General features: G+C 30.6%; 2 protein-coding genes across 3 annotated transcripts in view; one reads left to right on the top strand and one right to left on the bottom strand.

The window, feature by feature from the left end:
• Positions 1 to 13,554, bottom strand: part of LOC147908261 (uncharacterized) — a 342,006-nt gene that overhangs the window by 231,284 nt on the left and 97,168 nt on the right. The gene's annotated exons all lie outside the window — the stretch shown is intronic.
• Positions 1 to 13,554, top strand: part of LOC105153655 (dipeptidase 1) — a 173,955-nt gene that overhangs the window by 102,727 nt on the left and 57,674 nt on the right. The window lies entirely within an intron of this gene.

Genomic DNA, 13,554 nt, shown 5'->3' with positions numbered 1-13,554 from the left:
CATACATTTCAAATTTAATTCAGTTATATTATTATATCATTTAAAAGCCATATTCAAGTTAGACTGAATTAAGAGACTACTTTTACAATACAGTAAACACTAATGATCAATGGTCATATTATAATATTTAAGTAGGCTATGAAGAAATAATGTTGACAATTCTCAGAATGCAAACTATACAAGATATCATAGTATTCAACAACCTCCTATCTATTTCATAATCTCTTCCTTTTCTCTATCGTTAGAATTATTTTTATTATATTCACATATTTTCAATATTCTGTACTGTATATCTAATACAAAAAAAAATTGAGATGTTTATTAAAACAGGAATTAAAAAGGAACTATCGGCGATTCTGGTGTTAAAGAGAAATCCTCAACAGATACGAGAAGCGATTGGATGTTAATTATTAAATCGCTCAATGAGCTGATATATCCCGCCGACAGCGCCGAGAAGGGCTTCACACCTCGATCTGCGGCTATATTTGCGATTAAGCTGGCCTCTTCCTCTCATCTCCGTCATCGATACGGGCGTCGCGCCTGTTCGCTCTTGGCCCGCGGAGGATATTAATGGTCCTCTGGGCACGTTCCATGACAGAGGCAAGCCAATTTCGATCTGGATCAATGGCGACGCCATAATCAGCAAAGCCCTCGGCAGAGCCATTCACTTAGGCCGAGGCTGCTGGCGGCAATCGTGGCGCTAATATGTCGCTATAGAGAGAGAATCACCAATACCTAAACTCCCCTTGTGCTTTCTACCTTCGCCCTCCTCGCATCCTGACTGCGCATATGACCGTTCGTATTCACATCGTGTCCTATCATCGTACCGTGCCTCCGAGATTAAGTTAGAAATTAGATCGTGTCCCAAGTGAGTGGTCACTTCACGAGAAATGATTGCATGACAAGAACTTATCTAAGAATTTTCGATCTCGTGGGAGAAAAGATGAGCGTTTCACGATGAGCGACGTGAAGTAGTATAAAGTAAGAACTTGATCCATACTTCAACTAAACGTTAAATAGTCTAGGCGGTTGAAAGATCCTCTCTATTAATACACCGATAAATATTATGACAATGATTAGCAAAATATACTTATAATAATGTAAAAGTATAATTTTATTTATGTTTTTTTTTGTTTTTAAACATTTTCTCTTGTTTTTAAGCATTTATTATATACGTTCTATATTTATCAAACATATTTTTCAGATCTGAGTAAACTCACATTTATTTCGAATATAAATTCACGATAACAAGTTATATACAGCCATGTGTAAAAGTATTAAACTTACAATTTTCACGAATTTTATGAAAATTTAAATATCTTGGCGGAAAAATCTCAGAGGTTTTCAAATGCATTATAAAACATAAAGATAGGGCTTTAAATCTGTGTTTGAATCTTTTGTCTACAATATTTTGTTCCTAAGTTACATAAAATTGAAAAATAACATCTTTGCAATATTTTTGTCTTACTCTAAAGCGTTACAGTTCAATAAAATATCAGCAAACAAAATTTAATATGAAAGTATCTAAAAGTAAGCTTTCTAAGCTTTAAAATGCTCCTTGAAAAAAAATTTTATGATAATTTTTCAGAAAAATATCTTTTATTATGTGAAATTATACATGTGAAAACTTTTTTAAAATTGATAATCGAATAAAGTTTTTAAAAATTTTTATATTATAAATTTTGAAAAAATTTATATATTCAGTTAAGCGCATTATAACAAACATTTTTTTCTCTTTTATCTTTTTTCCGTTTTTTAGTTTTAAAATTGAAAAACATTTTAAAAAAAGTAAATTTTTACTTTTAATAAAATTTCACATAATAAGAGATACGATATCTTTGCAAAAAATTATCGTACAAATTTTTTTTAAAAAGGATTTTAAAAAGCTTAGGAAGCCTACTATCAAATATTTTCATATTAAATTTTGTTTGTTAATCTTTCATTGAATAATAGCGCTTTAAAATAAAATACAAATATTGCAAAAATATCATTTTTCAATTTTATATAACTTGGGAACAAAATATTGTAAACCAAAAATTCAAACGCAGATTTTAAATCCTATCTTTACGCTTTAAAATGCGTGATCAAAAATCCCTCTAAGACATTTTTCGTCGAAATATTTAATATTCGTAAAATGTAATAAAACTATAAGTGCCTAACTTTTGCACATGGCTGTATAATTGTAATTATCGTATGTGTGTGTAAATTTCATTCACCGCGCGAATATTCGCCCAAGCCGACTCGATAACGAGGCATGCCGAGCGATTAGTCATAATGGGCCGACCCGATATATAATAGTCCGAAGTCAAGAGCCCACGTACTCATTACGTATTCTACCTAGCTCGAGCTGCAGTCGCAACTTGGACAAGTTTGCCCCGACACTATTTGAATGTCGAAAGAAGGGTGGGGGTTAGTTTGGCGGACTTCGTAACGGTGCTGCCAGTGTCAATGGGCCGGTAAGGTCGAACGGAAACTTTAAACTTCGATTATCAAGGCGCTAATTACGTCGACTAACACGCACCTCGAGTTGAAATTCGAGTTATATTAAAATTTCTCGTTACCGATCGATGCTTTGAATTCCAACAATAGGGGAAGGTCAGATGGTATCGAATACTTTAGATGTTTCAAGATTTCATTTTTGGATTAAGTTTAAAATTAAGTTTAATGTACATTATATATGATATAAAACATTATTGTTATACCTTTTGATCATATATTTTTCCAAAAATAAAAATAGCCAAAATTTTTATATTTTTAAATTGCTATTATATTTTACAATTTTTTTGTGAATTGGAGGATGATATTAGACAAAAATATTTTTTAAACATATTATTAATTATAAATTTTGAATGGCAAATTTTTATTTTTTTTTATTTTTTTTTTTAACATGTAAGTAAAGACCAGTTCTTTCAATGTTGGCACAGTTTTCATAAGCCCGACTTATATTGAATTCAGTTTTTATCAAAATCCGCAAACGACGTAATTAATCTTTTCATCGCTGTTTATTGGTCTCCTTAAACACTAATATTTTTTGCGGTATTCACTAATATTTTTATTTCTTTATCTTTATTTTTATTTTTACTTAGGTTATCCAATACTATTCGAATAACATGCAACGAAAAAATAACGTATGAAACGAGCAGCCTTAAAATAAGAAAGATTTTAAATCCATAATTTAAAGAATAATGTTATAATAGAATAGTGCTATTTATGACTATATTCCAAATTTACTTTCAATGCTCAAAAGTCCACAATTACGTGCATTGTAGATTTTTAGCAATGAATTTTGGAGAACAGTCTATATTGTATAAGCTAAAAACTATATTCGACTTATATTTAAGGATGTATTAGTCGTACCCTGCAAAGTAAATTTTTGGAAATATTAATATTCACACTTCAAATAAATTATATACATTGAAAATTGTATGACTAAGATTATTTCTTTATTTAATAATATTATACATTTTTATAATTTATTTAGTCTATCTGTTATTAAAAATTAAATTATTTTTACAACATTAAGAAAAATCTCAATTTTTTAATATATGTTAATTTTAAGTTTTTAAAATTAAGATGATTTCCGCAAAATTTCATTGTGATTGTTTAATTATTCTATAAATAAATAAATAAATAAATAAATAAATAAATAAATAAATAAATAAAAATTTTGTTTATTTACACAACAACTAATCTCTGCATTGCAATGAAATATTATATTATATTATAAATCATCTTTTGAATATATGTATAATATATTTAAAGTACTTAAATAAAACAAATTCAGATTTATTCATTATTTTTTAATATTTTCATTAAAGCGCACACTACTTCTTATTGAAATAATTTTTTATTCATACAGAAAATCACCATTAATTTTTTTTACTACTTTCAAATGCAATTAATATATTAGGTGTTGGAATTAATTCGTAGCGTTTTTTAATGAAAGAATGTTATTTATTTCACATGAGCATTAAAAAATACATTAATGAAAGTACTTCCCATCACTTGTAAAACGCTACGAATTAATTCCAACACCTAATAAAACTGTAATTTTTTCATAATTTTTTGAATGTTTTCAAAATATGTCTAATACATCCTTAATGATGTTATTGATTAGTGAAGTTAACTCCGTGCCGACATAAACAGCAGCTACACAACAAAATGCATAATAACCCACAAACAATATTGTCTCTATTTTTCACATAGAGATGTTACGCGTAGGTTATTAACTGAAGTTAGTTGCCACAACGATCTAATATTTTAAACAATCCTTGCTCCATATCGATCAATATTACTCAACCTTTCGTAATCTAAATTTTGAAAAAACTTTGAAATTTACAAGGAAGCAGAAGCCGGAGAATTAATTTGAATAAAATACTCGCGTTTATCTTTCTTTATATTATATTACGCAAATATTTTACACAAACGTGTTTATCAAATTTTAAAGTTTCATAACTAAAATTCTAGTTATAAAACTTTTCATATTATAACCAGAAACTATTTTCAGTGAAAAATCATTAAAACGCGAGCTACATTTATATATGCGTACAAAATGGAATGCTTCTTCCATTCTTCATAAGATATTATTTATTCAGAACTTTTTTTTTACTTTCATAAATAAATGTATATAATAATATATAATATTTTTAAAACTTTTATTTTTATAAGATTAAGATATAAATCACTTGTAAACGCATACTGAAAACAGATTCAGCTAAAAAAACGGTCGTCACAAATCCAAATTTTACAGATATGTCTGCACGTGAAGTAACTTCATTTACTTCTCAATAAGATACTTTCATAACGATGCTAAATTACAGGTATGAAATTATTCAAAGGTTTCATTCCGGCATATTGCAATCGTTGAAATTATTCGGCTAATTGTGTTCATCTTATCACAATTCCTCGTCCCCGTTCGATTTAATTTTTTGTGTCTGATCAGCTAATAAAACGCGAACTTTCCTCTGGGAACTGACTGTTGCAGCCCCAGTAAACTGTTGATTATTGCTAATACTCTCTTTACTATTAATTCCCTCGTTCGCACAACTTGTGGCGAATTAATCGCGAAACATTCGTGCTTCGTTAACGAAATATTGTTGCCAATTTACGAAAAATTAGTAAGCGACTTAATTAGAAACTTTGCGATTTTATTATTGATAATATTCACCCTTGCCGGATGGAATTTTAAACACCGGCGAAAAGTTCGATACGTTCGAGAGAAAGAGGCTGCTTTACGATTAAATACACTTAAACTGTGAAGTATCATGCTTCGCTGTAAAGCAAGTTTATAATCTTATATAACAACTATTTTCGTTCCCGACGAAATGCTTAATACTTAATAACAATTCGTTAAAGTCTTAACTCGCGCGAAAAAGATAAATTTCTTTCATCAATTATGGCATTCTATACTCTGAGAGAAAAAAAATAGTTGTGGCAATTATAAAGTACAACTCTAAAATTCAAATATATGTAAGTAGTTTAAAAAGTTAGTTTAAAAAGTAATAAGAACTAAAATGTGTGTGTGTGTGTGTGTGTGTGTGTGTGTGTGTGTGTGTGTGTGTGTGTGTGTGTGTGTGTGTGTGTGTGTGTGTGTGTGTGTGTGTGTGTGTGTGTGTGTGTGTGTGTGTGTGTGTGTGTGTGTGTGTGTGTGTGTGTGTGTGTGTGTGTGTGTGTGTGTGTGTGTGTGTGTGTAGTACCGAATACTATAAAAATATAATTCTTATTATTTTGTAAAATTAGTTGCAAGTACTTAAATTATTAGAGTTATTAATTTAATAGTTGTCAAAACTATATTTTTTTCTGTATTAATTTATTGAATTAGTTAAGAACAAATGTGAGGAAAATTGAATTAAATTCTCAAAATCGTTACTCTTGAAATAAGTAATTAAAAACTGAACCAATCAGAGTAAACTATACGATTAAAGATGTCAATCCATCAATCATATATTGGATCACAGGAATGAGAATGACAGCCGACCCGTCACTTGTCTCTCTTGTTACCTGTCTCTCACTGAATTTGTACGACCGCCTACAGCTACATCCCGTACGTTATTGTTCAAATTATGTTACTACAAGACTGTATTATATTTGATGAAATTGTAAATATGCTACATTACTGCCTTTAACACTTCTATTATATATCATATATTATATATTTATTATTTACTATTTATTACATATTATCTATTATATATTTCAAAACAGCAGTTAAATAAAATCCTTATAATTCTCTTTTCGAAAAATTAATCTACTAACCAAAATTTTCATATAATCCACGATAAATATAACCTGATTAAATTTCAATTAGTTCCATTAATTTAATTATAATAAAAATGGATCTAAATATCGGTTTGTACATCAACATATATAACAAATATATCTACATAGCAGAAAAGTACATAGCAGAAAAATCGATAAAGTATCAAAGTTGCACGATACAATGATAATATCAACCGAATAACAGATGTCGATACGTCAATCACTTTTGAAAATTGTCAGAATTTAGTCTGTCTTTATTCACCTTTGGTCTCTGCAAGAAGATTCTGAACATTATAAAGATGGATTATCTTCGATAAACAATAGCTTTCAAACGATATTTCATTCATTGTCGAATAAACGGATGTAATGTACTCCAATTATTAACGAACATTAAATATGCATAACAATCACTAGTGACATTGATTATCTATTGTAACAATTACAACTTAAAATGAGTATTAACGTATGATTATCTACTTGACACTTTTCATATAATATTAAACGTTACATGCTTTAAATCTTTTTTTATAAATATTTTCTACATTAAAAATTTAATTATAATTTTTTCTACATTAATAAATAAAAAATATAAAAAAACATAATAAAATAAATGATACGAGAAAGCTTTAAAATCTAAATAAATTATTTATTATAATCGTAATGTCCGTTATACCGTGAGACGCAATTTAATCTAGCATCAAATGTCAGAAATACCAGTCGTCGCTGATTGCGATCGAAAGTTCACGCTGCGAGCTTTCTTTCATCTTGTTGTCAATCGTCGACCGCGCATGTTTATCACGATTCGCGAGGAGAGGAATCGTAACCGATTGCGATGCGAAGTTTTGCGAAAGTCAGTGGTGGAGCGGCGACAGGTGTCGATACGTCAATCAATTTGGATTCGGATCGATAGGATTCGGCATATGCGTCTATGTTTTCGACCGATGAGGAACGTAATACGCGGTATGAGGATAGTGGACGGGAAACGCGAATTGGTCGTTATTACGAGAAGGGTATTATACCGGCGTGCGGTGCTGGTGTACGCAGGACCGGTTTACGCGGATCCGTTTATAGCGAACGCATGGCGCTATGTTGGTGGACCACTATCATAATTAGATCATATTGGATAATAGCGCTGCACCTGGGCTATTCCGTGAGAACACAGACCTCCCATATTCCCCGGCGGTATTCCCGAAAAGATGCATACCTGATCATCGCGGAGGCTGTGCGCCTGGCTTAATTTGCATTCATAGCATAGAGGATGAGTAATTAAACAGTCAGATAGAGGTGAAATTAAATTCCTCGGAAAAGAGAGTCGATATTTAATTTTATGACAGACAAAATGCCACTATACCGGTACGTTCTCGTTACGTTTTATATCCTGCTACATTCCGTAGAAAAACCTATCTTTTTATTTACGCGATTTATTGACATATGTGTATTATATTTCAATTTGTTTGACTGTAACTTGACGAGGGAACACTGCGCGACAGTTTGCCAACATTTACGATTAATTGCTACGATGAAACTCAAATGAACTATGATCGCCGTATCAACCGACAATCAATTGATTGATTGTAATTTTAATAAGTAAATGAGACGTTGATTTACTTAAATATCTTAAAATATGATCTTTAAATATGGAAATAGAATATCACAATTACGAATATTCTGTTTATAAATGAATAAAAAAATGCATTCATTTCCGAATCCAATACTATCACATTCTTCGATCTATCATATCTATCTAAAATAAAATTAATATAAAAACAATTATATTTGTTGTTAACAAAGGAAATATTTTTTAAATGGAAAATTCATAAATCTAAAAAAAATGACATCGGTTTCGTGTCAAATATCGTATGCTAGCATCATAACATTGGATAAAGATTTATTCAAAACCTAAGAATAAATAAATTTAAATTTATGTGTTATTCCTGTCTTAAACCATCTTATTTAAGAACAGAAATTAATGATCTAATATTAATATTGTTTTTATATAAAGTTTTATATAAAGTTTTTGTATAAAGTTACAATAAGTTTTGTCCATCATAAAATTAAATATTAATTATATTTTTTCTCGTTATCAAAAATCCTTTCTGAAAGGATACTCGCATAACAAGCTGTTTTATTTAATAAATATAATTTTACAGCGCATTTTTACAAAACAACAATGAAATGGACAAAGAAAGCTAATATGAGCAATGACAAATAAATAAATGTAGCTTACTATAGAAAAGCATCAAAGGAACAGTTTATTTGGCTGAAGAAGACTATTTCATTTCATTTTCAGGAAGACTATTTCGTTTTATTTGAACTACTTCAAACTCAGACATGCCATTATCAGCGAATTAGCAAAGTGCTATTTCTTCTTTCTCGTTCATGGAAACTAATCGAAATTAGCGATTATTTTTCTGTTGTTCCTCCTACTTCCTGTTCGAAAAGTGCTAACGAACATGTTTTATCGCGTGCCGTTTAAAAAGGGTATTATTGATTATCTGGGCTTTCTGCCAAAAGGTTCATTTCCGGCATCACGCGGAAGATGACTTACGTCGATCGTTTTCAAACTCGCTCGGATAGGAAACATCGTGATCGAAAAGGACGCACGACATTTTTTCCAACGCGAAATGGCTCGATCTCGTTACATAAGCGCGGAATAACAGCGGCGAAAAAATTCCCCTCGTTTACTAGACGCTGAAACGGGAAAGCATATGAAAGAGAGAGGTCTTTTCATCGCTATTATTTCTCCTGCCTATGCAACCGGAGCGAGCCAAATCGTTGTTTACCCCGATCTGTAACTTGGCACCGGAGCCATCCGCTTTAAGATCGCAAATAAAATTCCGCGTGCCGGTGAAATTCGATTTTCGGTTCTTTCTGCTGGGAGATATAACAAGGTTCCAGACGGGACGTAAGAAATATGAGACTCAGAATTTCTAATTCTTTTCTTATCTAATTTTCTTCTGATCTGAAAGACCCGACCGAATCCCAAATGAAAAGCAGAAAAATATCTCTTCTCAACGATTCCAGAAAATAGCAAATTTATTTTTCTCTCGTTTGACTCGAATTACGATCCGTATCGGCCGGTTCATTTATAATTCTTGTAAACTAACTCTTTCGAAATAGTTTCCAAGTAGATCGCAAAACCGTATACGTTTCAATAGCGAAAACTTTTCTCGCAAGAAAAATCGGTTTGCTTTATATTCTTATACAGTAGCGGGCTATTATTCGTACGGGAATCGTTCAAGTAGACAATATATCGTGCTACTCTACAGAAAATCAGGTATGCACATGGAATTCGAGGCGGATAAGGTCTGCGTTTCAATGTATTCCTGGACGGTAATTCGGAGCGGGTAAACATCGTCGAAAGGGTAGGTTAGCAAAAAGAGATGGCAGTTCGCTATCCCGAAATTTCTACGGCTTTCATGCCTGACATCTGCCTCTCTGTAAATTTATTTGTACCAGATACGTTACCTTCTCGTTGCTTATGAGAACTAGCTTTTCAACCCAGTAAGACATCGTTTAATAAATGACCGAACTTATAGAAATAGTCAAAGCAGTATGCAGCATATGAAGAAGAAAGGTTCTCTACAAATATTACACGCTTCAAAACAAAATTGTGAAATTGAACTAGTTTTTCATCTTTGAAATAATAATACGAATAATAATAAGAATCATTTTTTCACATATTAGAAACATCTCTAGAAACTCAGTCGAAACATCGGTTTTGCTCTCTCTCTCTCTTTGTAAAAGTTAGATAGACGATAGACTCGTACATCAAACGCAAATGCATCCAACGGATAAATAATCATGCAAGTATCAATTGCGCTATTGGCTTAGATATTCAGCAAAAGAAAGGAAATCTTAACTGCGGCCCTGGTATTCGTATTAATACACATATCAATCATGCAATAATTGCATAATATTTCAGCTTTGTGGACCATAGCTCCTTTAATTTTATTTGTTTTTTAAAAACGTTGAACAGCTTCTTCATAATTTTAATTTTTAATCGTATAATTATATTCATTCGATTCGTGTAATTATAATACTCATGATAAATGAATTTTTCAATATTTTAATATATGTAATAATATTTTTCGAAGTAGTTATTCTCTTTCCTAATTTTAAACTACTGCATAATTTGAGATTATTATATCGACAATTTAATAATAATGATTAAAATCATTTGTATGAAGGTTGCCAAATCTATCTAAATTATTTTGTATGCAAAATATGTCGGACGAACGATGAATTTTGTTATACATATATGCAGCTTTTGAAATTTAAATAATTTACTTCACCAAAGAACACCACAGTTGCACAATTCAAGTTTGCAATCTAAATTCCGGTTCTCCTCTCGGATATCCGATTCATAATTCATCTCCATCTCCGTAGCGTAATTCATAAGACGGTATGTATACTATCGTTTTACACAAAACGAACTAAGCGAGCCCGTGTTTGCGCGATCTCGCAGCGATGGAAATCCGAAATTAGCGAAATCACCTTATGCGGAAACACGCGCGCGCGATTGCTCGTTCGCACTTGGATCGTTTATTAACCAAATACAAATTAGAAATCGCTATTAGACGCCTACATGTAATCCGAATATCAAATATTTCAATCCTTACTTTATATATGATATATGTGATATATGTGAATAAATTAGAGAATTTATATTAAAGTTCATTAAATTTTATAATTTCAATTAATTTCGAATTCAACGTTATGTTACTTTATACAAAACAAATAAACATAATAAATAAATATGTATATTACAATATCCATCACATATATTTGAGAATATTGTATATTTAATATCACAGAGGCAGCGCATTCGGAGCGTTGAATGGACTTTCCCTTCAATATCGAAAAATTCAGCTTTCTCTTCAGCATCGCAAAATTGCACTTTCTTTCTGGTATCGAAAAATTGCGCTTTCTTGTAGCATTGGGAAACGTACTACAATGTCTGTTCGTCCGAATGCATTGCGCATCAAGCACGATAGACTCGTCAGTACATCAAGCGCAGATGCATCCAACAGACAATACACTGTATGCAACAGTAGAGTCGCTATAGAGATGACATACAAAAATATGGCATAATTTGAGAATATGTCAAATAATATTGAAAAAAAAAACTATTTTTATATAAAACTAAATATTCTTATTAATCCTGCTAGTCTATTCTTACTAATATTTTATTAAAAATAATTTATTAAAAAATATAATATAATCAACAAAGAGTTTTTAGTTATAAACAATAAGAGTCGTAACAAGGAGCATATAAGCTTAATATTGGATGTCTTTACCTAATTTTCGTTTATTTCAAAAATAATATATTTATAACGTTTTCAATCATTTATCTGTAACTGATTACAACGAATGTCAAATTGTTAATGGCAAGTAATTTTATGTTGAAGATGACCAGATAAATAGTCGAAAACGTTATAAATATACTATTTTTAAAATAAAGGAAAATTAAGCAGACATTCAGACTAGGCTTATATGCTCCTTGTTACAACTCTTATTATTAAAAAATATTTTTCTCTGGCATTTGTTGATATTGTTTCTTAATTGTCTATTAAAATCTTAATATATTAAGATATTTTTTCTATTAAATTTTTTTTATTTTGTAGAATTTTTTAACTATATTGACCCAATAAACAATATAATTGTATAGTAAATTTGAACAGACCAGCAAGTAAAACATCAAAAAAGTACATCACAACGATTTACAGAGATATCGACAAGTACTTTAAAATAAAAATAAAAGTATCGTTAGTATCATCAATATTCTTATGAGAGAAAAAAAGAAATTACATGTATCCATCAAGCACCCGTTTTTGAGATTATCAAGATATGATATCGTAGGAAGCGGATATAAAAGAAATGGATACGTTAAAAATATATATCGTTTCCGTCAAGATACGTTCTCTTAATAGGAATAGATTTATTAAACGTTCCGTGAAAATCTTTAAATCTTATCATAAGAAACAAAAATAATATTGCTAGTTTTATTATTGTCAATTTCTCAAAATTTTTAATAAACGAGAATTATATACGCGACGTACTTTTCTTCTGTCTTTGCAAGTCTCATCACATCTCATGAAAAGTCGACAACATTCTCTCGTTCAGTTCTTGTTTATCACGTATGTACGTATAACTTTTTTTATGAAAGATAAAAAACACTCATCGTCACGTTATATACTAACGGAGGCAATCTCCTGACACCTACAGATTTCATAATTTTATAGCATACTCCGCTTTGTGTCTGCCTGAGCATCGTGTTTTTTATAGTGCTATGATATACAAGCCAGCCTGGCTATCGAGCGACGCTAGAAGAAAGGAAGAGCGTTTGATATATGATATGAATGATTCTCGTTCAATTATACGAGCGAGAGAAAGCGAGCAATAGATAAAGCCGAGAGCTCGTTGCGACGATAATAATCGCTCGTTCGCTTCAGCGAGAGGTTCTGCGTTTTACGCGATTATGTCATCGGGGCGCAAGAAGCCGTTCCGCAAACTCAATGCACGACGTAAAGAACATAAAAGCATGATCATAAAATACACGCATCACTCTTCGAATTTCCTGAAAAATTTCCTCAAAATTTTATATATTCGATATGATAATATTAACCCTACTAGTCCCTAACCCTACTAATCTCGAAATTATTTGATCCAAAATATAATTTATTTTCAAATATATCATTTAAAAACTTTTCTCTGATATGTCTTCGTCTGTTAATATAAGATCTTTTTTGTGAAAATTTTTTATTCTTCATTCTTTAGAATTTTTTAATATATTATTGATCCAAACAATATGATCGTAAAGGATTCCGCACTAATTATATGGAAAAATGAGTCCCAGTAAAATTAGTTGGTTTTCACATATCTTATAACTTATAATATCTGAACAAAAAATTATGAGCATGGCTCAAATAATGAATTATTCTTAATATGATAAAGATTTTAATCTTTGATTCATTATAGCTCAAAAATTATCCATTATTTGATTATTTAGGTCTTTTATTTCTGATTTGTTGTGTATTCACATTGTGAATATGTCTTTAAAAATATCTACTGTATTAAATATCCATTATTTGAGCCAATATAATATCCATTATTTGAGTGTAGGTATATAATTTTCTATTCACCATATTATGAGTTACAATATATATGAAAACCAATTCATTCTAGATCCAATTTTCCATATAATTAGTGCGGAATCCTTTGAACCAGGAGAGTCACACTGGATTTTGGTGAGAAGTCTGACGACATTATTATCTAACAGCGTGTATTAAAATC

This window comes from Acromyrmex echinatior, chromosome 10 (genome assembly GCF_024713525.1).
Source record: "Acromyrmex echinatior isolate Ae372 chromosome 10, ASM2471352v2, whole genome shotgun sequence".
Taxonomy (NCBI): domain Eukaryota; kingdom Metazoa; phylum Arthropoda; class Insecta; order Hymenoptera; family Formicidae; genus Acromyrmex; species Acromyrmex echinatior.
The sequence above is the reverse complement of the archived record's forward strand: the minus strand, read 5'-3'. Positions and strand labels throughout refer to the sequence as shown.